Raw genomic sequence first — 27,986 nt, 5'->3', positions numbered from 1 at the left:
TCAGTGGTACTCCCGGAGGGGGTAAGCCGATAAAAGGACTCGGGTTGCCCGTCGAACCAGGACCCGGAGGGGACAGATTGGGCCGGCAGCCAGTTCACATACAGCAGCAGGGCCACACAGAAATTGCGCACAATAAGAGGCGAAGACCCCGGCAGGGTCAAAGTAACTCAGAGTTCCCATACAGACGCCGGTGACAGGACTGGTTGTAAATCCTTTTATGTTAAAGTAAACTGGTTAAACGTTTCAGTGCCTCAGTCTTTCATTTGGACAATAGCCATCTATCCAGGATTGGGATCATCACCGCTGGGAGAACCTGCTGCTGATCAAGTAAGTGCCTGTCCCCTCACGATACCCCTTACACTGTGCATTGCCTGAGGCCACAGCACCGGGTCAAGCCACCTGTGACATTCCCCTCAAGAGACAGACCCCATTGGTCCGGTGTTGGGTACCCCGGTCTCTCGGGCGTCACATATTTGTTTTATATTTTTATACGTAGCTCGAGTTTGATTCTGTAAGCTGTATTTTATTCACAGTGTATCCATATAGTTCAGAACTTATAACACACCAAGCTGTTTATTTGTGTCTCTACACGTATTTGTTTTATATTTTTATACGTAGCCCGAGTTTGATTCTGCAAGCTGTGTTTTATTCAGTGTATTCACATAGTTCAGAACTTAAAGCAGTTTATTTGTGGTCCTACTGAACATTAACTAAATGGTAGGGTTATTTGCGGGTCAGAGGTTTATAAAGCCTAGGTCAATTGCTGTTGTAATCGCTTTACCAATAAATGTTTATTTTCACAAACAGAAAAGTTATTGTGTCCTGTAGCTGTCATCTGAGAAGTTATTTGTGTTTCAGCTGTGTTATCTGAGGGTCATATTTTTGTACAAATTCATGCTGTTTGGTGATCTTTGTGAAGCAGAACTTTGTTTTATAACACATTTGTACCTGTAGATGTTATCTGCGGGGCAGAGGTTTAAAGAAAAGTTATTGTGTCCTGTAGATGTTATCTGAGGTTATTTGTTTGTTTTTTTTTTGTTTTTTTTTGTATTAGCTTTCTCAGGGCAGCTGCCTGTAGGTGTTAAGGTACCGTCACACATAGCGACGCTGCAGCGATACCGACAACGATCCGGATCGCTGCAGCGTCGCTGTTTGGTTGCTGGAGAGCTGTCACACAGACAGCTCTCCAGCGACCAACGATCCCGAGGTCCCCGGTAACCAGGGTAAACATCGGGTATACCCGATGTTTACCCTGGTTACCATCCTAAAAAGTAAAAAAACAAACGCTACATACTTACCTACCGCTGTCTGTCCTCGGCGCTCTGCTTCTCTGGTCTGGCTGTGAGCTCCGGGCAGCCAGAAAGCAGAGCGGTGACGTCACCGCTCTGCTTTCCGGCTGACCGACGCTCACAGCCAGAGCAGGAGGAGAGCAGAGCACAGCGCTGGAGGACAGACAGCGGTAGGTAAGTATGTACTGTTTGTTTTTTTACTTTTAGGATGGTAACCAGGGTAAACATCGGGTTACTAATCGCGGCCCTGCGCTTAGTTACCCGATGTTTACCCTGGTTACCAGCAAAGACATCGCTGAATCGGTGTCACACACGCCGATTCAGCGATGTCTACGGGGAGTCCAGCGACGAAATAAAGTTCTGGACTTTCTTCCCCGACCAGCGATCTCCCAGCAGGGGCCTGATCGCTGCTGCCTGTCACACTGGACGATATCGCTAGCGAGGACGCTGCAACGTCACGGATCGCTAGCGATATTGTCTAGTGTGACAGTACCTTTATGGTATATAATTATATCCTAGGATCTGTACGACTACATACAGCGTGTTATGTTCATTAAAATGTTTTATTGTCAGAACTAATTGGAAATAAAGAACACATTTTAAGCTAACCGCACTCACTTTACACAAACAGAAAAAAGGAAGCACACTTTAAGTTAGCTAACAGCATAATGCTGACAAATCTGTGTATATATACAACACACGCAAGTAAGAAGCGGTGTGTTTTATACGAATAAAAAACCAAAGACACGATATTGTAAAAATGTAAAAAAAAATTATTTCTCACAATAAAACAGCATCTCAAAGACATTTCAATACTATAAAAATTCTTACAGAATATAAAAAGTAAAAACATTAAATAGTACAATGAACATACATCATTACACTTCTTACAAAATAATTAATATAGCGTTACAAGGCGAGTACAGCATTTTAGCCAGTACATTCTTTACATCGTGAGCTACATGGTTTGTAGCATTGGTAGAGACCTTTTTTTAGGTAGCAAAGTTCCACGTGTGGTACCTAATGACGGGGAATGTAAAGATTGAATTGTACGGGGAGCCGCCGCTAACTTCAGCGGTGTAGATACAGAGCGTGTCTCACTGTTGGTAATTTTTAATTCATCTAAAAGCTTCCTAGTAGCGGTGTTACCCACAACTGTAGACGGCATATTTAGCTCGGCCATAGCCTGCATAAATGAATCCCAACCCGGCGGTAAATTTCTACTGTTCAGAGCATGACTCCAGTAAGTTAGACCCTGGTATTACGGATCCTTTGAAAATAAATTCAGTTTTATTATTCCATGCTGTGACATTTTTATTCTGCAGCAGCCTGTTTAGTAAAAATTCAGCATTCTTTTTATATCTTTGGTTTATATGGCTGACAATTTCAGCGATCTCATGATTTTTATCAGAGTCGGTATTTGGCAATTGCTGCTGACCAGGATCAGGAGGGCTAACGAGATTTAAAGCCGTTACTTCTTTTGAGCTGTGTCGCGTATGTACCAAGTAGCGTTGCAGCACAGAGCTATACATTTTAATTTTCACATCATCGGGAATGTCACGACGCTGTAAAATGTCGCTAATTTCACCATCAAGGCGGCGAATAACACTGTCGCGTATGTTATCTGTAGTACCGGGTCTTAGTTTGTCTAGCTCCTGTTTGGGGACTAGATACATTTTCGCTGCATGCTCCATTATCTTCCGGCAATCAGGCTTGTTATTATTGGAATTGCAAAAGCTAAAAGAGGTCCGATAAACCCGCCGGCCTGTTTTAGTAGTCGCTTCTTTTTCTTTATGGGCTGAGATCTGTCGCTCAGTGTTCTTATAGCTTTACGCCACTTCTTTAATATACCTTTTTGGCGCTCTTTCAGCGGAATCCTGCCTTTTAAGATATTTAAAGCAATCTCGCCTATGGCTGTAATTAAATCATTGCTTGCATCGCGCAAAATAGACTTTCTGACAGCGGGGGTTGCTTTCACTAGGGTTTTTAAGAGAGCCCAGTTACGCCGGAGCCTCTCAGACATCTTTACATCACAACGCCCACAGCGTAGAATGTCTGATACCTGGTAAAATTCACTTTTTAGAAGTGTTTTTCTTCTGAACATAGACAGCGGGCAACGCGGGTGGAAACAACCCAGTCCTTAAACGCAGATCCTCAGGAGTATTAGCTCTCAAATCTACAAGCAAATACCCGTAAGGCTCCCGCGTGGCATCCTCAAAAGCTTCTAGGAAAAAACGTGTTTTTCCGGGATACATCTGACGAGCTAGAGTTAAAATTTGTAATTTATCTCGGGGGTTATTAAAAAGCACCATGTACTTTGTGTTTAAATTTATCGTACGGCTTTTCTTACCCTGACAAAATATGTTTTGCACCAGGTAGAAAATGCTGAGATTTCTGTGGTGCACATACTTGGTAAAGGCTTTTTCTATCTCACAATTCTCACTAGCACTCTCCATGAGATCATCAACAATCGCCAAATTCACCTTCTCCGGTGGGAATAATTCGTCATCTACGAATGTATTCGGCAGACCCTCCACAAATCTGGCGTGGGGAAAAGAGAGAGAGATTTCATCATATAGTTTTTTGCCAACACGAATAAAACCATACAATATTATCAGGTTTCTGAGAAAAATTAGCTTCAATATTATATAGCAACTGTTTTACAAAATAGCTCTTTCCAGAATTAGACGGGCCTGCTAGAATGCACGAGAATGGGTGTTGCAGACGCGTATCCATCACAATACTCGACTAATACCCAAAAGGTAATGTTGTGAAATCGTCTAATAGTCGCCGCTTTGTATAAACGCACTTTTGTGTTTTGCGTAATGGCCTTGTTTCAATATCCCAGTACTTTTTATTTCTCACAATGGACGCCTGCTGTACGACAATACGTTTCTGAGTTTCTGCGGCAGAATTGCGCGGGTAGTCCAGAACTAGATCTTTCAGACTGTTGAAATTAATAGATTGAGAGTTACCAACATTTAGTGTTATCCCCTTAACTTTTAAGACAGTTTTACTGGTGTTGAGTTTGTAGCCGTAAGTTTTGGGGCCCGCGGATACAAATTCTGTGATGTGTGTACCATCGGGTATTTCACTGGTCAGCTCCCCCAGGTAGTCGCCTAAAGGCGGTTGCCACTCACCATCTCTCTGTACAAAAATAACTGAGTCTGTGTCGTGATAAAGGCACCTCTCCTGCAGCCGGTCCAGCAGAGAATAGAGCTCTAACCGAGCATACGCTGTTGTAAAACACGCTATAAAAATGTTTGTGTTTTTGTTGAGTGTGTGGTGGCCTTTTGCATATTTCCAGTTAATGGTTGCGGTGTCATCATCAAGGAAATGTAACATCGAAATGTCATAGTAAGGCAGGAACAAATACTTAAAAAGCTCATCTGGATCCCTAACAATGCTGGTACATGATAGATTAGATCTCTGAGCAAACTTTCCCCATAAAGAATTTAAGAAAAGCTTGGAGATCTGTCGCTTAGCAGGATTGACAGCTATATTTTCAGGCCGTAATTGGACACCTTCTTTTTCAAGAAAAGAGTCAATGTACTGCCGTTTCTTGGCGTCATCAGTGCACCAGCTAGGATAACCAGAGGCTTCCTGCTTATCCCTAAGATGTAATTTAATGTAAGGCGCAAACAGATCATCAGTGGTTTTAGGAAAATGCCATATTTCATAGATGTGAGCGATCCGATACCCTTTTTCTATCGCCATCTCGAGCTCTATAGTGCACCAGGTGCCTGTCAGCGCCCGTTCTTCATCACTGTGAGCACAAATATCTGCCTGGGAATTTGCAGCGCATGTGTAGCAAAGGGGAAACATTAATTTTTTGTTGAGTTTTACCGGTAGAACTGGAAAAAATAAATCTCTCGGCGGGTAGACCTTGACTCTAGCAATGCCAAAGTATTTTTTAATGAATCCAAAATTGTCGTAGATGATGTCTGGATGGCCTACAGGGTATGTTTTAGTTTTGTTTACAAAGGGGTACAGACTGGTGAAGTCGTAGTAGTGTAAAGTCTCCCCTTCTTCCAGATGGTGATAGAACTTAATGGCGTTAGTTCGCCCGCCATAAAGCGCATCACGGGGGTCTAAAGGAACGGGGAATTCCATCTGGCGAAGAAATGTTTGAAGGTTAGAATCATTTTCAACCATTTCATTCCACTCATGTTCCCACATCAGTCTTACTGTGTACCCGCAACACTGTAAGTAATGCTTTTTAGCTAAAAAGGTGTAATATAACTGGCCGTAGGACGTACTCGTGACCTTATTCGTGTCATTTTCATTATAGCACACGGGACATCCGTGGTAAAAACACCCCTGAAATTCAAAGGCTATGTGCTGGCCGCTAACATAGGCATAACCATCTAGAAAATACTTTCCAACCTGTTTTTCACCGCCTCTCAAAGCGTGCTGTATGTCGATGTTCTCGGAGTGGGCTACATACATGAGCCACTGTATAGCGGGTGTCGAGTAGCGCTTTTTTGCCTTGTGATAATTATCACCAGGTAAAATGGCGATTGTCTTTTTTGGAAGAAATTTAAACCGGTACATTGTCATACACACCGAGGCCAGGGTGATGAGCTGAAAAGGGTCAACACATCTGCTCACTACAATCCTTTTCTTTTGACGCTTACAGTATTTTTTAACATTTTTCTGCGTCATCTGCATAATACGCTCTCTATAGATCTCGCAGGCGTGTCTCAAAATTTCAACATCTTGTTTGCAATAAGATTTTAGCTCGGCCTTGAAGTCAAAAGTTGTATTTACCTGTGTCTCATACCACTCCAGGAACTCTACCTTCTCACCAGGTGACATGTACTCCACCCCATAATATTTTACATCCGGTATGGGACCTACATAATTTTGGTTTTCTCGGGTATTGAAAAAGTGTGGAAAATGTCCTTTACCGCCTGAAAAGCCCATGGCCTGTGGTAATTTACTGAGCTTCATGGGGATAAAATTTAGAGAGTCTATGAACCTTATAGACAAATCGGGTAGCGACACACACAAGAGACGGCCACCTTGGGTTATCAACTGTACTTGTAGTTTTTCAGAAATCAGTTCCTTAACAATAAAGTATGCGTCGTATCTTCCACCATTGTGGGCAATAAATGTATGATCTGAAAATTTACCGCTTGTAAAGAACTGTACAAAGTCATGTGTACAGGTATCACCCTCAAACTCCCAGGAGGGGTGGCCATACAGCGTTGTAGCATAAATGTAATTCGGGACGTGTGTGCCTGTCTCCTGCATACATTCAAAATCATAAAAGATATAACAATCTGACTCATCCTGTGCTACATACTTCCGCATGTAACAAAGATGGGCATCGAATTTATTTATATGTCTGCGACATACAGGACAGCGCAAACCATTACATTTATGCTCTGTTTCGCTATTTCTGAGGACAAAAAGGTTGCATTTATCACAAAATGTTTTAAGTCTGCAGAATGCCGGGTCGCCTAATCCCAATTGTTTGTGATAATCTAAGCACTCGCTCGAGCGGCAATAAACTCTGCAAACAGGGCACCTGGGCTGCTGGTCGGCACCGCTTTCTACGCAATTCTCTCTCTGACAGGCTTTACAAAAATACTGGCAGGAGTGTTTGTTTTTGTGGTGAAACACTGAATTGCATAGCTCACAAAAGTAATCAGCACCGATAAAACCCTTCATATTTTTGATCCCGTAGTAGTGATTATCATGGAACAATATGAATACTGTTTTGCCATTAGGTGTATTACCGCTCTGAAAGTAACGCCAATCGCCCTGACTATAGTACAGTACTTTAATGGTGACCCCCAAATATTTTTCAAATGCAGGGATGTCGCTAAAACTCACTAATTGATCATCAGTGATGCCCAGTGCTGCGTGTATGTTTTTAGAGCGGCTCAGTAAAACACCATCAGTGACATCCGTGTCGTCCATCAGGGCGCACACACTAGCAGCCAAACACAGATTTGTCGTGTAATTGTTAAAATCATACAGCCATTGTCTCTTTTGTTTAATGATCTGACTGCTCGCTATAGATTTCAAGCGCCTTTTTTGTTTTACACCACCGCGTCGGTTTTTAATGATGGTGACGACTAGCTTTAGCGAATTGGATGCTATGCATTCACTGTTACTTTGAAGTGCGCGGGCAACAGCATTTAAAAAAAGATTCGGAATTAAAATCTTCACGGGTTTGTTTTGTAGTGAAAATAGGGTCTAAAGTATCGCCGGCATCAAACCTTAACTGTACAAAGTCGCCAGGTTCAATGTCCCTGATGATTCTATCCAGTAATGCCTGAATGCCTTCATGAACAATATTCAAGCCCTCTTCAAATGATCGTACACGCTCCAAATTTACAAATCTAAAATGATCTGTATGTATATGGCCGTTGAAATTGCGGAGGGCTCTTTCATGATGATGGATGTGTTGCAAAAATACTGTATGATCGGGGCGCCGCACATTACCAGCAGCGTCAGCGTCTGCGGCTTGTGAATTTTGTGTAGATGCATGTGTGACATCTGCAGAGCTGCCTGGACTATGTGAGTGCTGTTCTGGCTCTTGTGACGACGGCAGGGGTGTCTGTAGAGGCACTGCAGGACACATGCCACCACGACGCCTCCTAGAGCATAGCGCCCATCTAGCGCTGACCAACAATTTTAGAGCCCTCTTTATAACTCTAGCCCTATTATACCTGGGTAGTGTTAGTTTAGGTGGTTTATGCATGCCATAGCCGACCATATCTAGTCATAATGGGGTCGCTGTAGTTGTTATCTCGCCATCCAGCAGCAGGCTCCGAAGTGCGTATAGTTCGGACTTATTAGCCTGTGTTGGGCTTTGTGTTGATAATAATTTTTCAAAAGTATCGCAAAAAAACATTATTTTGGGGACCCAGCGTTTGTAGCGTAAGTAGCGGACGAAGTGTTCCTGAAACACAAGCATTTCAACGGGGCCCCAGCTGCGGGATTCATGCTGCAGATCTATAGCTGGCGCATGAATCCGTGGCTTTTTACACACCTTAAGCTCTTTACACACCTTAACATCAGCCGGCCGCGACCTCTTTGACCGTTTCTTAACATTAACAGAGTTAGATACACAGACATGAGATATGTCACCCAAATTAGAGGGTCCTGAGGGTCCGGCCCCAGAGGCATTAGCAGGCCCCGTTACACATGGCGCTGACGGTTGCATAGTGTGGGACATACGTATAATGAGCGGTTCTACGGATGGTTGCTTACCATCAGCGAGCTGATCAATCTCGCGATCATACTCTTCACGAGTCATCGTGGCTGTTGCACCCACGGCGCAGGATGTGGTTGGTGGCTCTGTAACATGTTTTGTTTTTCGCTTATGTTTTCGGGGTGCCTCGACCACTTCTGGATATAGTAGCGCGGGGTCATTCACACGGATTGTCGATGGCTGTCCGGTGCTTGAATGGAGTATTTCACGATGGTCCGACGGTACAGGGTTTCCTGCGTCCTGCACCACGCAGATCGGTGATAGCGGATATGCTCTAACAGCTCCATTAGCCGTCTGTATTGCCGACCACGCTGGTGCTGCGCCATTCTCGGTGATCTGTAGCGGCTGTAGAGGTGCTGGAGGTGTTTTTCTCATGACTTTGCGCTTAGCTGTAGGAAAGATTATACATGTGTCAGATATGTTAAATATAGATCTCAAGGCAGGGATATACAATGCAAAAATAGAATAAAATATACAATTGTATGCACTACATGATTGTGCCTAACCTATATCCCATATGAACAAAATATTATGGACAATTCGGAAATATAAATACACGAAAAAACAAAGAAAACAAACCGAACTCAAGCCCAAATTAATAGATAAATATTTATTAAAGGGGTGGAATACACCATGTAGTAGGGGGAAAGAAACCAAAAAGGAGGCACTAAAACCAGGAGACGAAAATATTAAACAAAATCTGTACGCTAATGGCTGCACAAAATAATTAAAACCAAAAAATTGACAAAATTATGTGTGAATAAGTAATTGAAATATTATTACGTATATATTAATAAATAAATATATAAATGTACACAATACAAGAATTATATATACAAAAAATGACATAAGTGAAAGTGCATGTGCAAAAAATAGTATATATTAATAGTATATATTATATATTGAGAAACCACCTAGACACTAAAGTGCATATAGTATTTGCATGTTGACATATGTGTTTATGAATATGGTGGCAAAAAGAGTGCAAATGAGCAGCCACTGGAGGTAAGGAGATGGTCAAATACAGGTAGATGCGCTAAAATATATGATTCGGTATACCAAATAATGTTCCCTAAATGCATGAATAGTACATTCACCCGAGCCACAAAATACCTGTATGAGTAAGAAGTTGTCTCCTGGATGTGCCAGTCCCCGACGCGCGTTTCGGCGTCAGCCTTCGTCAGGGGGTGGCAACATCCAGAGAAAAGGAAGTATTTAAAGAGGGAGCAGCCAATAGACAGGGGGAACGAGTGTGGAGCGACGCGCGCAAACGTTGAATGTAACCATGGCGACAACCGCCGCCAGTCCATGTGATCCCCGCCGTCGCGTACAAATGACGCAGCCACGGGGGACATGGAACCGGCAGACGGAGTAACCAGGACAACAACGGAGGCGCGTACCACCCGGCCCGCTGTCATTGGTAAATGGGAGACATGTGACCGACAGGTCCTAAAAAGCAAAGGAAATGAACAGATCGGGCAGGTCCTAGTGTGCTGATATAGAGAGAGACTGAATGTGCAGGCATGTATATAAGAGCAACATATGAAAAAGGAGAAAGGAAAGGGAAAAGGGGTAATAATAATAAGAAATAACATATAATAAGAAGATAGATGATGGAATTAGGGACCAAATAAATAAAAGATGAATAATAAATAATAAAGAGTGCAAAAAGGAAGATAAAACAACTCAATTGCTGAAAAGGGGGGCTATGAAGTGAAACCCAATGTGATAGGTAGAAAACGTATATGTGTATGTAATGAAGCTAGAATAATGATGATAACAGCAGCAAACAAAAACGTGAAAAACAAGTGAACCAAAAAACTATATATGTATATATAAATATATATGGTGATAAATAATAAAAGTACATGGATGTATGTATACTTTCCTTTGAATATGTGTTCACATATATATACACAAAAATAGGCCAGAAAAACAGTGTAGATAAGAAAAATATAAACATAAAAGGCAACGCAATGATATTAATAAAAAATAAATGAATAAAAAATAATAAATAAAAAAAAAAAAATAAAAAAGAAAAAAGAAAAAAAGAAAAAATAAGAAAAAATAAATAAAAAATAAAAATAATAATAATGTAATAATGAAAAAATAAATAACAATATATTAATGTGGTCCATCATTCAATCTTTTATATCTTCGAAGGAAGAAAGTCTACATCTGATATCCTCTTAGATGCCGAAAGGAAGAAATAAACGAAAAATGGAAGGTTTTCTGACACGGAACCATCGCAAAATATCACCGGCTTTGGAGAAAGGTGTGACAACAGTGATCCAAGAAAAGACTAAAGAAAGAACAAAAAGGTGTAAGTATTATATAATAACCCCTTAGAATAGAACATGCCTAAAAACATAAACGGACACAACGCTCGCTAAAAACAATATAAAAACAACATTTTAATAGAATAAATAGTTTAAAAATACTAAAACAACACATAAGACATATGAATATTAGACTGGAAAGACTGGTGGAACAAGTGATCATAAAAATGGAACAAAGCTAATATTTTCATTAAGACCTCTAGGTTGTATTGTATCTAGTGACCATATCCATCTTGACTCCATTTGTGCCAGTTTTTGGCTAGCATTGCCGCCTCTAATTGATGGAATAATTCTGTCGATGCCTCTGACCTTAAAACACGCTGGATCACAATTGTGGAACTGTTTGAAGTGTTTTGGAATGGTCTTTAAGATGGAAGTATCATTTTCTTTCTGTGCGGCAATAATACCATTCACGTGTTTGCGTACACGTACTTTAAACTGGCGGGTGGTGAGGCCAACATAGATTTTGGGGCAAGGGCAGGTAGCATAATAAATGACGGCCTTGGTTTCACAATTGATAAAGTGTTTGATAGTGAAATGTTTCGACCCCGACGAATCCCTGAATGTATCAATCCTCTCCACGTTGGGACATGCTACACAATGCCCACATTTAAAAGAGCCTTTCTTTTGTTGTGTCTGGGCGAGAAAAGTTTTTGGACTACTCTGGTAGTGGCTCTTTACCAGCGTATCGCGGATATTTCTAGACCGCCGAAATGTAATATTGGGATACTTATTGAGATATTTAGAAAGTGTCTCGTCTGCAAGTAGAATGGGCCATGCTTTCTCGAGAACTTGTCTCATTTGATGATTTTTTGAATGGTAGTTGGTAATAAAACGCACATTCTTAGTATCCGATGGTCTTGGGCCTGAATATAGTAATTCATGTCTGGACGAGTGTCTAGCTCTATTATAAGCTCTTTTTATACTACGGCGGCTGTATCCACGATCCATGAATCTTGATTTTAATTCTTGTGCTCGTATTTCAAAATCACTATCTGTAGACCACAAGCGTCTGAGTCTTAAAAATTGGCCTACCGGAATAGATTTGATCAAAGGCTTAGGATGAGCGGATGAAGCATGTAGCAATGAATTCGTAGAGGTTTGTTTGCGAAATATGTCAGTTTGAAGAGTGTTGTCCACGTCACGTTTTACCATGACATCCAGAAATTCCATCTGTGATTTATGTTGATGATAGGTCAGCCTAATATTCAAATTATTCTGATTAAGATTAGCAATGAATGAGTCCAGTAGTTCCACAGTACCCTGCCAAATGAAAAAAATGTCATCAATGTACCGTGTCCAAAATAGGACACGGCACATAAATTGATGACAGTCTGACATAAAGAGGTCCCTCTCCCACAGCCCCAGGAATAGATTTGCATATGCAGGTGCATATGATGCACCCATCGCGGTGCCCTGGAGCTGTAGGTAGAGGGCCTCTTTAAAGGTAAAAAAATTATGAGTCAGACTGAATTCTAACACTTCAATAATAAAGTCAATCATTGTGGCAGGGTAATCAGACGTATTAAGGAACCATCTTGTTGCACTTATGCCATCCGTATGTTTGATACTCGTGTACAGTGATTCGACGTCACACGTGACGAGGATAGTATCCTCATCCATGTGTAGTCCGTCGATTTTTTTTAAGAAAATCACCTGTGTCTCGAGTGTAAGAGGGGAGACATTCAACTAAAGGTTGAAGTTTATAATCTATAAACTTCCCTATGTTCTCCAAGAAATTATGATTGCCTGAGACAATTGGTCTACCAGGTGGTGACTCTGGGTTCTTATGTACCTTAGGTAGTAAGTAAAAAGTTGGTATGCATGGTTCTTTTATTATCAATGCCTGGCATAGTTCCTTGGATACGGTGCCCTCGCTATTAGCCCTATTCAAAATGACATTGAGTGCAGATGTAAAAGATGACAATGGGTTAAAAGTAAGCTTTTTGTAGCATACTTTATTTTTCAATTGCCTAAAGGCTTCAGCCTCGTACATAGGGGAGGGCCAGATGACAATATTACCCCCTTTGTCCGCGGGTTTTATTACTATATCAGGTAAATCCCTAAGTCTCTGAAGGCTTTTTCGTTCTTCAAAATTAAGATTACCCTTGGTAATGTGACGAGGGATCTTTTTGAAATTTTCACTGACAATTTGGACAAATAGATCAATATTAGAGCAAGTGACAAATGGAGGGAATTTTTTTGATCGTGGTGCGATACAAGGAGGAATCTTACCTCCTTCTGGTACTAGGTTTTCTTGAGCAAGTTCAGTTAAGGCTTGTAGTGCCGTTTGTTCCGTGTCTGTAGGAAACAATTCAATGTGGCTTCATCATGAAAATATTTTTTAAACATCAGTGATCTTGCAAAAATATGCAAGTCCTTGATGGCAGAGAAAACATCAAATTGAGAGTCAGGACAAAAAGAAAGGCCCTTATGAAGGACCTGAAGGTCACTTTGAGAAAGAGAATGAGAACTCAAATTAATTACCTTTAATCTATTGTCGTCAGGGTAATCGAAATTACGTCTGTAAGGCGTGTTGCGTAAATGTCGTTTGCGTTTAGATGTATCCTTGTATGATGTTGACGAGGAGGCAGAGGCATCAGAGTACTCACTCAGTGATGGAATGGATGATATGGATGCAGTCCGGGTACGGGAGGGATCAATAGTGGATACTCTTTTCCACCGATATATCCTATTCATTTGAACATCCTTTAAGTCACGTGACAATTTATTGGCATGATTTTCTTGAATGTCTTTAACCCAAATATCTAGATCTTTTTCCATGGCTAAATTGATCAATTGAAAATTATCCGCTGTTAATTGGGTTTTTGCCAATGTATAAGTAGTTTCCAATTGTTGGTCAATCATCAGAATACTCTTAGTATTAAGATTAATCAATAGTTCCATAAATTTTTTGGATGTACTGTTACACACATCTTCCCAGTTCTTTATAAATTCATCATCTTCTATGGGAAAGGAAGGTATCACTTTAACCCTAAGACCCCTAGGGATGAGATCTCTGGTGATATAGTTTTGTAAAAACGCTTTGTTCCACCATAAGCGAGTACGCTTATGTAACAATCTTTTAATGGTGGTATTAAAATCAGTAGAACCTTGGCCACCAGGGCCATTGGAATCAGACCCACCACTACCAAAAAGTTGGTTAACACAGCCGAGCCAAGAAAGTTCCTTGGCTTTAAGGTCCATGGCCAGAGAGGAAAAACCTGTGCAAAACACAGTAAATAAGTTAAATATAGATCTCAAGGCAGGGATATACAATGCAAAAATAGAATAAAATATACAATTGTATGCACTACATGATTGTGCCTAACCTATATCCCATATGGACAAAATATTATGGACAATTCGGAAATATAAATACACGAAAAAACAAAGAAAACAAACCGAACTCAAGCCCAAATTAATAGATAAATATTTATTAAAGGGGTGGAATACACCATGTAGTAGGGGGAAAGAAACCAAAAAGGAGGCACTAAAACCAGGAGACGAAAATATTAAACAAAATCTGTACGCTAATGGCTGCACAAAATAATTAAAACCAAAAAATTGTCAAAATTATGTGTGAATAAGTAATTGAAATATTATTACGTATATATTAATAAATAAATATATAAATGTACACAATACAAGAATTATATATACAAAAAATGACATAAGTGAAAGTGCATGTGCAAAAAATAGTATATATTAATAGTATATATTATATATTGAGAAACCACCTAGACACTAAAGTGCATATAGTATTTGCATGTTGACATATGTGTTTATGAATATGGTGGCAAAAAGAGTGCAAATGAGCAGCCACTGGAGGTAAGGAGATGGTCAAATACAGGTAGATGCGCTAAAATATATGATTCGGTATACCAAATAATGTTCCCTAAATGCATGAATAGTACATTCACCCGAGCCACAAAATACCTGTATGAGTAAGAAGTTGTCTCCTGGATGTGCCAGTCCCCTGACATGTGTCAGATATGTGCGAGACCATCGCAGGTCGCTGCGCTTAGCTGCAGGAAAGATTATACATGTGTCAGATATGTGTGAGACCGACGCAGGTCGCTGCGCTTAGCTGCAGGAAAGATTATACATGTGTCAGATATGTGTGTGCCATGGATCTCAATGGTGAAGCACGTGTATCATTGATTGTACAGAGACTGTGCATATATACCAAAATATACACTTACGGGATAGCGATGTGTGGTGAATGATTGCCGTGGCGTCTTCTGTAGCTTCTGCGAGGCTCTCCATTAGCTCCGGTATATTCTCTTTTGTGAAAATTCTTCTAGGCTTCAGTTTACAAGCTATAAATAAAGATATAGGCCTTAGTAGAGGCGTGGTGGATTTTCTCAGAGCGGTTGTGCAAAAACTTTTCATACGATTACCTTTTCCTTTCCGGCACCCCGGTCCGAGCTGTTTTTTAGGGGCTCTAGAAACAGGGCTGTTTCTCGGCGTGGGGTTCTGGTACATCAGTTCCTCAACAGGCCGCTGATTGTGTTCCGTGGTGGTTGGTTCTGGAAACATGTCGACATCTGTAAAGAATTAATATATATATTTACACGTCTAAATACTTAAAAGCTATATACACACACACACATACATACACGCAGACACACAACGCACCTATGATGTCCTGAGTCAAATCCCACACAGCAGCGGCACCTGCATTAGTGTTACTATACTCAGCTCCAGGTGTATCACACTCCAGAGTAGGGACGCTGAAGCCGTTGAAAAACTCATCGGGAATGCTCCTGATAAAGTCATCTACAGCATCGGGGGTGTTCCTGGTAAATTCATCTACAGCATCGGGGGTGTTCCTGGTAAATTCATCTAGATTATCGGGGGGGGCCCTGATTAATTCATCTTAAACAAGAAAGAATAAACAATATAAAGATAATATATAAAACAATCCTTACTTAGAATGGGCCGCTAACAGATACATGTATATAAATCTTGAAACATACCTATTACAGAATCCTCAGCTTGGCTGGAAAAAGCCGAAAAATTTTGGGATTCCATCTAAAATAAATTATCTGTGTAAATTTTTTGTGCAATCTATATTAACCACACACCACCACTCGTCAAACTCATTTATATACCCCAACAAATAAAACTGCGGCCCGTGTATAAATATTCTTATACTAAGCAAATCATGGGTAATACGGCTAAGTCTTTCTATATTATACAGCGTCACTAAATATGGTTTATGCGGTAAAACTATATTATACAGCCCCACTAAATATACCGCTACTGTATAAATATGACTATAAATATGTCTATGTTAAACAAAACACAGGTAGTAAGTAAGCGCTGCATGCGCTAGTTAGGGCGCATTAACAGTTAACTACTGTATTACATAAATTATGTTATAATAGCTGTCCGCGGCTAAGTCTTTCTATATTAATTATGGACCACAGAATATGGTTTATGCAGTAAAACTATATTATACAACGATACTAAATATGCAGCTAGCCTCCAGTATAACACTAACTTATTAAACAAATAACACCCTTAATTATGGTTTTAGAGATGCATAGTTAAATATAATTAAGCATTTGCGAATAATAAGACAACTGTCTTATATACTTACATTTAGAATAGCTCTGCTTTTTAGTCTAGTCGGACTTCTGGTGAATGTCTGATGTACTTAGTGGTCCAGCCAGCTGTATTTATCCTGAGTGTCAGAAATCAGCTCACCTGTTAACACCCAGAAACACACCCAGTTACGCCCCCATCACACGCCTTCTGTTAACACCCAGAACACAACCATACATGCAATTAATGCATGCATTAACTCACGCATGATATATCCGGATTAAAACAGGAATTTTTATACAGCTGAATTTCTGAAAGAAGCAGGCTTTTGATTAACGAGCCACAATCATTTTAATCAATCATGACGTCTAAATCGTATGATGCCATATTAGAAAAACAATATTTTACAAGCCAGGCACCCGGATCATTCTCGGGTATTGACAAATTATTTAGATCTGCAAGAGCGCGCGGAATAAAGAAATCTGATGTGATTGCTTGGTTGAATAAGCAAGACACCTACACGCTACACAAGCCTGCTAGAAAACGCTTTTTGACAAATAAAATTTACGTCTCGGCCATTGATGCGCAGTGGCAGGCGGATCTCGTAAGTTTAATTGACTATTCAAGGGAAAATGATAATGTCAAATACATCCTGACGGTGATTGATGTTCTATCGAGATACGCATGGTGCGTGGCCTTGACAAACAAGACAGGCGCTAGTGTCGCCAGATCGTTCGAATTAATATTTCAAAATGATAAGCGCATACCGAAGAAACTGCAGACGGATCGCGGCAAAGAATTTATAAATTCATCACTCAGGCAACTATGTAATACGCACAATATTCATCACTTTTTTACAAACAATGATGTAAAAGCCGCTATGGTCGAGCGTTTTAATCGCACATTAAAAGCCCGTATGTGGCGCTATCTTACGCATCATAATACCTCTAGGTATATTGATATTTTACCGGATTTGCTGCATAGCTACAACCATACGTACCACTCAACGATCCGCTGTAGTCCCGCGTCTGTGTCAGAGAGAAACGTGATGCAAATCTGGCGCAATATTTACAGTTCTACTATTACTAATAAACCGATTAAACCGTCTTTAACGGTTGGCTCTCATGTGAGAATATCTCGCTATAAGTCGACCTTCTGTAAGGGCTATGAGAAGACGTACAGCGATGAGATTTTTTTAATCACCGGCGTCTCCAATAAATTTCATAAACCCCTTTATAAAATCAGTGATTTAGCCGGGGAGCCTGTAGAGGGGTCATTTTATAAGGAAGAGCTGCAAAAAATACCTATGGATGAGGATCGTGTCTACAGAGTAGAAAAAATTTTGAGAAAAAAACGTGTCAGGGGTGTGAGTCACTGCTTTGTCAAATGGCTGGGCTACCCCGAAAAATTCAATAGTTGGATCCCGGCCTCGGAGTTGTCAGATATATAACCATGGTAGCGGGCTCATTTTTCGTGACATTACCCAGTAATTCGTCAATTAAAATCTACCCTGAAAACACAATATCGGAGTACAATACCAAGTTAGCGCGGGCCGTTCATCTTTCGGCAGATTATGAGGTGGCGTTAACGGAAATACAGTACCCCCATACGTGGAACACGTTTGATGCTTTTGAAGGGAGCTTCTACGCGGCTAAACACGGCGAACCGTTAGTACAGTATCACATAAAATCAGGATTTTACTCGTCCATTCCTAAGCTAGTTGGTGCGGTCAATGCCCGAATAGAAGCGCTGTATTTATCTACGCCTGCCTACAGAATACGGTATGATGAGCTACGCCGCGAGGTGATCCTGCCCGACCCATCCCCTATACAATTTGCTCTGGGTACTAAGCTAAAATTTATTTTCGGACTGCAGACCGTCGATGACTCCCCCGTTGCTTTAATGCCGTGGAATCGCCGCTTTTACCCCGATTCAAAGGCTGGTTTTTATTCGCTTTTTGTATACACTGATATAATTCAACATCAACTTGTAGGTGACAGTTACGTTCAACTGCTACGAACCGTAGAAGTTAGCGGCGATGATAATGATATTGTCACGGTGCGCTACTCACGGCCCGATTACATACCGCTGTGCAAGCAACACTTTGACTCCATAAACATTACAGTCATGTCGGACCAGGGCACGCCGGTTAAATTCAGATACGGAAAGTGTATAGTGCGATTACATTTTAGACCTCGTCAGCATTGACACGATAAAATGCTGTCTCAAAGGGTGTATGGAGATCCAGCTGTTTATGCCCGCTACTATACTGCCCAGTCGGGGCACGGGCTAGAGGGATTCCGCGGGAGCGAGTACATGTATGGCTCTGGCCTGGCAGGGCTATTTAAAGGCTTATTTCGTCGCGCCGTTCCGCTTTTCAGAAAAGGCTTAGAATTAGTAAAACCACACGTTCGGACGGCTGCCCGGAACATCGCTGCAGATGCCGTGACATCAGCATCGACGGCCCTTATGAAAAGGATAAATACACCAACCCAGCAAGACGGCTCTGGGATAATCTATGTCGCAAAAAAAAGCCCAAAAAAGAAAGCGGCGCGTTTGCCCTCCTTTACCGCCGATGCTCATGAATAAAACTACATCCAAGAGACGTCCCCGTCAGAAACGAGTAAGACGCTCTGCGGACGACATCTTCTAATCAGTTACCATGGCTTTCCTGCATGACGCTTCTGTAGAGTGTGCAAAATCTGAACTGGATATTTTTGCCGTACCACCGACTCAAACAAGTATCGAGAAATCTCTATTTGTAGAAGTACAGCCGGTTGCTGCTCTGTCAGACAATGGACCGTTGGAGTTTTACATATCTGGTAGCGGCGATTATTATTATGATCTGAACAACACGCTTCTGTACATAAGCTGTCGCATCGTGAAGCAGGATAATACGGCCATCGCCGATGGTGCGCGTGTGGCGCTCATAAACTACCCTCTAGCCACTCTTTTTAACCAGGTCGATATTACTCTGGGAGACCGACTTATCTCACAATCGGACAATCTCTACAGCTATAGAGCGTACATAGAGACCCTTTTAAATTACAGTTCACAGACGCTGGCATCACAATTTACAGCCGGTTTGTTCTATAAAGACACTGCAGGGCATCATAATGACAGGCGCCTGGATGGCGCAAATGCGGGATTTATCAAAAGAGCCAGTGCCGCTTCTCGCTCAAAACCCATCGATCTTTTGGGGCCCATTTTTGGGGATATATTTAACCAGCCAAAGTTAATATTGAATGGTCTTGACCTTAAGGTTAAGCTGTCAAGAAATAAGGATACTTTCTGCCTCATGTCCGCAGAAGCCGAGCCGCTGAAGGTACAAATCTCGCAGGCGGCTCTCTATGTGAAAAGAGTGCAGGTATCACCGGCTGTCCGAATCGGCCACAGCCAGGCCCTCCTAGCCGCAACAGCCAAGTACGCTGTTGACCGAACATGCCTGAAAGTGTACAGCATCGCCGCAGGGACACGGATCACGAACCACGAGAACCTCTTCCTAGGACAGATACCAAAAACTGTTATATTGGGGTTTGTAGATAATGAGGGCTTCAGCGGTTCTTATACAAAAAACCCACTGGACTTTCACCACTACCACGTCAACCACGCGGCATTATATCTGGATGGTCAGCAGATACCCGCGAGGCCTTAAAATCCTAATTTTAATGCTGATTTAGCCATCAGAGAATATATGGCGCTTGCCCATATATCGGGCAAGCAAAAGGCTGATTGTGCCATGGCGATAGATCGTGAAGAATTTATGGCTGGCTTCACGCTATTTGCTTTTGATTTATCGCCTGATCAAGAGCCTGGAGGCCATTTCTCGCTCATTAAAACAGGTAATCTGCGTGCTGAAGTCCGCTTTGCGGTAGCGACACCCCACACGATAAATATGATTGTCTTTGCAGTCAACCACACCATTCTGGAAATTAATAACAGGCGAGAGATCTTGTACGATTTTAATTAAGCAACGATGGACAGTCTGCAGCTTACAGTTGTAGCGCGGGCCGATAATTATACAGACCGCATATTCGCCGGTGTATTTCCGTGTGATTTGCTTCCGGAAGAAAGAGTGACTCAGAGACCCGCGGCATATATTGTGAATACAGACCCGGCGAATCAAGCTGGTCGCCACTGGATATTAATCGTACTCTGCGACGATAAGACAGGCATATTTTTTGACAGTTACGGCTTCCGTGCGGATAATATTATCTTTCCACGCGCTTTTGTGACATTCCTGAACAAGAATTGTTATTCTTATTGTTATCAGAGCGCACAAATTCAAGATTTGTATAGCCGTGTATGCGGTCATTATTGCATATATGTATTATACCATTTAGCTCGAGGCTTTCCATTTAAGAAGGTTTTACAAAATTTCACGTCTGACTTGCAGAATAATGATCGAACCGTATCAGGTTTTGTGACATCAAGATTTTCAGGCGCAGTCCTTTGTTCATCGTGTCGTTATCAGATCCCGCAAAGATGCATTTGTCAGCATTATGCTGTTAGCTAACTTAAAGTGTGCTTCCTTTTTTCTGTTTGTGTAAAGTGAGTGCGGTTAGCTTAAAATGTGTTCTTTATTTCCAATTAGTTCTGACAATAAAACATTTTAATGAACATAACACGCTGTATGTAGTCGTACAGATCCTAGGATATAATTATATACCATAACACCTACAGGCAGCTGCCCTGAGAAAGCTAATACAAAAAAAAAAAAAAAAACAAATAACCTCAGATAACATCTACAGGACACAATAACTTTTCTTTAAACCTCTGCCCCGCAGATAACATCTACAGGTACAAATGTGTTATAAAACAAAGTTCTGCTTCACAAAGATCACCAAACAGCATGAATTTGTACAAAAATATGACCCTCAGATAACACAGCTGAAACACAAATAACTTCTCAGATGACAGCTACAGGACACAATAACTTTTCTGTTTGTGAAAATAAACATTTATTGGTAAAGCGATTACAACAGCAATTGACCTAGGCTTTATAAACCTCTGACCCGCAAATAACCCTACCATTTAGTTAATGTTCACTAGGACCACAAATAAACAGCTTTAAGTTCTGAACTATGTGAATACACTGAATAAAACACAGCTTGCAGAATCAAACTCGGGCTACGTATAAAAATATAAAACAAATACGTGTAGAGACACAAATAAACAGCTTGGTGTGTTATAAGTTCTGAACTATATGGATACACTGTGAATAAAATACAGCTTACAGAATCAAACTCGAGCTACGTATAAAAATATAAAACAAATACGTGAATAATATCAAACTGCAACAAATTAAAGTATATCAAACGATATCAAAAGGGGAAATCAGCCAGCCTCAGGGACAGCTGGCTGACAGGAGAAGGGGAGGGGTTACACACTTTGATACACTTTGATAGGGGCGGGGCACCTGTCAGATTGAGTTTGACGAAACCACCCGATTATACACTACTACCACATGTATAGTATTGCCAGTCAATACATACCAATCAGTATATCAAATGTGATTACATAATCAGGGTCAAATCCACTCTGGGAGGCTTCACTAGAGGAGGACATGTTGGAAGAGCAGGCAGCAGTCAAGTGAAACACTACAGGAAAGAACAGAGAAGAAAAATTAAACTTGTTATGAGCAAAACAGTATGTAGCCACAAAAAAAAAATCCATGGACACCAATACTTACATTACAGGCAGTAGTACAACAACACAGCAGTCAGCATAGGCCAGGGACAGACGGCAGCACCAGGAGACCCCACAGCACAGGGAGACACACCACAGCGCCCGGAGATTCCACCAGTCTATAAGTAACAGAAAAAGCATTAGAGAAACAGGCAGACATTTTCAAAAAGTATATACTTACATAGACAGTGTTGTCCTCACCAGGAAAGACGGCAGCACCAGGAGACCCCACAGCACAAGGAGACATACCGCAGCAACAGGAGATTCCACTAGTCTACAAGCAACAGAAAAAGCAGATACAATCCAAAAAATGAAAATGTGGAAGCACACGTCACTAGTATAATACATAAATACTTTATTAAAGGATAACACATATTATCCATACATGATAAAAATAAAAAACAAGGTATAAAAATGGAGATGCACATGCAAGATCACAGCAAAGTACAGGTACAGCATCACCTCTCTGAATGCATCTCTCTGAGTACATCTCAAACCTTATAGGGAGTTTACATGGGGCGATTTCATATATCTATAGGGGTCAGTAGATCTAGCTGAAATACCACAACAGCGGCTTCCAGTACAGAAATGACACTACTGCTTACTACAATAATGAGTGCCAATGCACATTAAACAAGTTCCTTGCAGTGTCCTGTCAGTGGCTAGTCATTCAAAGGAAGTCAAAACATCACTGCCCCATATATAATGACCAACTAAGCCCACCTCCGTAATACATAGAAGGTAAATTAATCAGAGTGATACATGACCTGTCCGAGCTGTGGGGGTCCTTACAGCCAAACATGGCAGAGGTTCCCTGATGTTTTGGGGTTGCTTTGCTGCCTCTGACACTGGACTGCTTGACCATGTGCATGGAATTATGAAATCTGAAGACTACCAACAAATTTTGCAGCATAATGTAGGGCCCAGTGTGAGAAAGCTGGGTCTCCCTCAGAGGTCATGGGTCTTCCAGCAGGACAATTACCCAAAACACACTTCAAAAAGCACTAGAAAATGGTTTGAGAGAAAGCACTGGAGACTTCTAAGGTGGCCAGCAATGAGTCCAGGCCTGAATCCCATAGAACACCTGTGGAGAGATCTTAAAATGGCAGTTTGGAGAAGGCACCCTTCAAATATCAGGGACCTGGAGCAGTTTGCTAAAGAAGAATGGTCTAAAATTCCAGCAGAGCATTGTAAGAAACTCATTGATGGTTACCGGAAGCGGTTGGTCACAGTTATTTTGGCTAAAGGTTGTGCAACCAAGTATTAGGCTGAGGTTGCCAATACTTTTGTCTGGCCCATTTTTGGAGTTTTGTGTGAAATGATCAATGTTTTGCTTTATTCTCTTTTGTGTTTTTTCATTTAAGACAAATTAAATGAAGATAATAATACCAAATAATTTGTGTTTGCAATCATTTTCAGGAAGAAAATGAGTATTATCTGACAGAATTGCAGGGGTGTCAATACTTTTGGCCATGACTGTACATCAGTGATTTTGGAGGTGGTAACATAGTTTCCTGGACATGATTAGTGTGCAGTACGCATGCGTATTGAACGCATGCATACGCATGTCCTTGTGTACCAATGCGTTCCCATAGACAGTAATGCGTTGTTGTGATGCACTCCAAACGCAATCATCCAAGTATGCGGATGACTGCGAATAATTGACGTCTCAAAAATTGCAACATGTTGCGTTAGCCTGCCCTGCCACACATCGTGAAGCGACGCATGCGTACGAAGATGCATGCGAATGCATGTCCCTGTGTTCACCATATTAAAGATAGGTACGCAAGACGCATGCGGATATATGCTGTGCACATATACACAAATGTGAAACCAGCCTAACACAGAGCAGGAGAAATGAAATTTGTCTTCTTGCAAATACAATTTTCTCTCCTGTCTTAAGCTCTGCTTGTTTGGCAACAGTATTGCTGCACTGTGCCTATGAGATAGAAGCTGAAGCTAATAGGAGCCTGTAGACGTGTCAGTTATAGTCACACACAGCTCTGCAGTGAGATCAGCAGAACAGAGAGCGGCCATTATATACCATACTGGTAACTCCCCCTTCGTGTAAAAGCTTTGGAGGCAGAGTTATCTTCCATGCACCATCCGCCACAGAGCCTGGAAGAGGTCATTTATATAAAGTAATAAAAGATGATTTATCCACAACACCACATCTGATATGAGGCCTCTATGACTGAAAGCTGGATAAAGTAAGTTTCCTCCCTGCAGCAGCGCTTTCAGTGTGGCGGCTGTTGGGCTATACAGTCATGGCCAAAAGTTTTGAGAATGACACCAAAATTATATTTTCACATGATCTGCTGCCCTCTGGTTTTTATTATTGTTTGTCTGATGTTTATATCATATACAGAAATATAATTACAATCATATTATGAGTACCAATAGGTTATGTTGACAGTTAGAATGAGTTAATGCAGCAAGTCAATATTTGCAGTGTTGACCCTTCTTCTTCAAGACCTCTGCAATTCTCCCTGGCATGCTCTCAATCAACTTCTGGACCAAATCCTGACTGATAACAGTCCATTCTTGCATAATCAATGCTTGCATTTTGCCAGAATTTGTTGGTTTTTGTTTGTCCACCCGTCTCTTGATTGACCAGAAGTTCTCAATGGGATTAAGATCTGGGGAGTTTCCAGGCCATGGACCCAAAATCTCTATGTTTTGTTCTATGAGCCATTTAGTTATCACCTTTGCTTTATGGCAAGGTGCTCCATCATGCTGGAAAAGGCATTGTTGGGCGCCAAACTGCTCTTGGACGGTTGGGAGAAGTTGCTCTTGGAGGACATTCTGGTACCATTCTTTATTCATGGCTGTGTTTTTAGGCAAGACTGTGAGTGAGCCGATTCCCTTGGCTGAGGAGCAACCCCACACATGAATGGTTTCAGGATGCTTTACAGTTGGCATGAGACAAGACTGGTGGTAGCGCTCACCTCTTCTTCTCCGAATAAGCTGTTTTCCAGATGTCCCAAACAATCGAAAAGGGGATTCATCAGGGAAAATGACTTTGCCCCAGTCCTCAGCAGTCCACTCCCTGTACCTTTTGCAGAATATCAGTCGGTCCCTGATGTTTTTTCTGGAGAGAAGTGGCTTCTTTGCTGCCCTCCTTGAAACCAGGCCTTGCTCAAAGAGTCTCCGCCTTACAGTGCATGCAGAAGCACTCACACCAGCCTGCTGCCATTCCTGAGCAAACTCGGCACTGCTGGTAGTCCGATACCGCAGCTGAAACAGTTTTAAGATACGGTCCTGGCGCTTGCTGGTCTTTCTTGGGCGCTCTGGAGCCTTTTTGACAACAATGGAACTCTCTCCTTGAAGTTCTTGATGATGCCATAGATTGTTGACTGAGGTGCAATCTTTGTAGCTGCGATACTCTTCCCTGTTAGGCCATTTTTGTGCAGTGCAATGATGGCTGCACGTGTTTCTTTAGAGATAACCATGGTTAACTGAAGAGAAACAATGATACCAAGCACCAGCCTCCTTTTAAAGTGTCCAGTGATGTCATTCTTACTTAATCATGGCTGATTGATTGCCAGCCCTGTCCTCATCACCACCCACACTTGTGTTAATGGATCAATCACTAAAACGATGTTAGCTGCTCCTTTTAAGGCAGGACTGCAATGATGTTGAAATGTGTTTTGGGGGTTAAAGTTCATTTTCTGGGCAAATATTGACTTTGCAAGTACAGTAATTGCTGTTAAGCTGATCACTCTGACATTCAGGAGTATATGCAAATTGCCATTAGAAAAAATGAAGCAGTAGACTTTGGAAAAATTAATATTTGTCTCATTCTCAAAATTTTTGTCCATGACTGTACTGTTACATATTTAGGCAGTTAACTGGTTCATGCAGCTTTACATGAACACCCGAGCCTTACACTATGGCTGGTCCGAATAACTAAAGCAATTGTTACCATCCACCTCTCGTGTCTCCCCTTTTCCTCATAGTTTGTAAGCTTGTGAGCAGGGCCCTCACTCCTCTTGGTATCTGTTTTGAACTGTGATTTCTGTTATGCTGTAATGTCTATTGTCTGTACAAATCCCCTCTATAATTTGTAAAGCGCTGCGGAATATGTTGGCGCTATATAAATTACATTATTATTATTATTATTATATTATTATCTGAAAAAGCTGCAGTGTCCTCCTGTTGACACTTATTTTCTGCTTGTCATTGGGTACAGTGAAAGATATACAGTTTGTACAAATACATAGAAAGACATGATATGTACAGGAATATCGACATATCCATATGCAGTGCATGGAATTATGGTAATTATGTGATGTCCCTGAAGGAAGGTCTGCAAGTGGAGAATGTCTGCATTTTATCATGCATCATTTTCATCCATTATCACATTCACACATTAGCATTATACCTTTGTACAAGCACAATGATCGGTATGATGGACATTTTGTATCTTGTAGCCGATTTGAACATGCCTCATTGAGTTATAATGGGTCCCGTAGGCTCCCATAGTGGATACAGTGCATGATGCTGGTTATTCTGGCTGCTAAAGAGAACCAGATACCTGACAATAAACAACTCTTAAAATATGACCAGAACCCTGTAAATAGACTCTGAGCAGCTGCAGTTTGACAGATCATAAAATTGTTATGACATGTTGGGAAATTTTAGCTGCTGTTATCTTGAACACATGCAATGCAATATTCCTGCAGGATAACTGCAAGCATGAAATGTATATATTTACCAATTTTATGCTTTTATAATATTAATATTTTTAAGGGCCAGGAATAAATTACAAAGTAGAATTGTTAAATATGCTTATTTTGCACATTTATTTAATCAGGACTATTCACCAGGTGCGTTATTCTTAAAGAAAAGATGTCATGATATTTTCATAAAAATGTAGTGGTTTATTGAATTGTCCACAGAAAAACCACATTGCAGCAAAACATAAAAATAGATGAAATAGTTACAAACAGATTGTCCATTTGTTCCTATCAGCGCTAGTGTTGAGCATTCCGATACCGCAAGTATCGGGTATCGGCCGATATTTGCGGTATCGGAATTCCGATACCGAGTTCCGATATTTTTGTGATATCGGGAATCGGTATCGGGATTAAGATTCATGTGTAAAATAAAGAATAAAAATAAAAAATATTGATATACTTACCCTCGGACGCGCCCTGGTTGTCACCGCTGCAACCGCCATGCTTCCGTTCCTAAGAATGAGCGGGTTAAGGACCCTCGATGACGTCGCGGCTTGTGATTGGTCGCGTGAGCGGTCACATGACCGCTCAGTGACCAATCACAAGCCGCGACGTCATCGAAGGTCCTTAACGCGCTCATTCTTAGAAAGGGAAGCATGGCGGTTGCAGCGGTGACAACCAGGGCGCGTCCGAGGGTAAGTATATCAATATTTTTTATTTTTATTCTTTATTTTACACATGAATATGGATCCCAGGGCCTGAAGGAGAGTTTCCTCTCCTTCAGACCCTGGGAACCATAGAGGATACCTTCCAATATTTGTGTCCCATTGACTTGTATTGGTATCGAATATCGGTATGGGCGATATCCGATATTTTTCGGATATCGGCCGATACCATCCGATACCGATACTTTCAAATATCGGACGGTATCGCTCAACACTAATCAGCGCTTGTTCCTCTTCGTTTCTGAGATGGAGTAGAAGTCATATTCCTTTCATGGTGTAGAATCATGGCTACCAGCTGTTCATTCCTTGTGTGACTTGTCTGACGTCCATGGAGAATGATGGTGAAGGCAGGAGGTGACCCCACGTGACAGCCCCCCTCCCTCCTAAGGGACATAATATATATATGTCCCACAGACCACGTGTACTTTCTATATGGTGTTAACTTATACTCTGAGCTATCTACTATATAATTGTCTAAGGGTCAC

At 41.3% G+C, this 27,986-nt stretch overlaps 2 long non-coding RNA genes across 2 annotated transcripts; both read right to left on the bottom strand.

Moving 5' to 3' along the window:
* Window positions 1-15,114: 15,114 nt before the first annotated feature.
* LOC138672064 (uncharacterized) lies at window positions 15,115-15,593 on the bottom strand. Its single transcript, XR_011319560.1, has 3 exons — window positions 15,498-15,593; window positions 15,260-15,406; window positions 15,115-15,178 (listed from the first exon to the last, which is right to left on the bottom strand). It is a non-coding gene; the product is annotated as an uncharacterized lncRNA (long non-coding RNA).
* Window positions 15,594-16,522, bottom strand: LOC138672065 (uncharacterized). The gene is made up of 3 exons (XR_011319561.1): window positions 16,465-16,522; window positions 15,839-15,893; window positions 15,594-15,737 (listed from the first exon to the last, which is right to left on the bottom strand). It is a non-coding gene; the product is annotated as an uncharacterized lncRNA (long non-coding RNA).
* Between the last annotated feature and the right edge of the window lie 11,464 nt (window positions 16,523-27,986).

This window comes from Ranitomeya imitator, chromosome 3, assembly GCF_032444005.1.
Source record: "Ranitomeya imitator isolate aRanImi1 chromosome 3, aRanImi1.pri, whole genome shotgun sequence".
Taxonomy (NCBI): Eukaryota; Metazoa; Chordata; class Amphibia; order Anura; family Dendrobatidae; genus Ranitomeya; species Ranitomeya imitator.
This window is presented reverse-complemented; position numbering and strand designations above follow the sequence as displayed.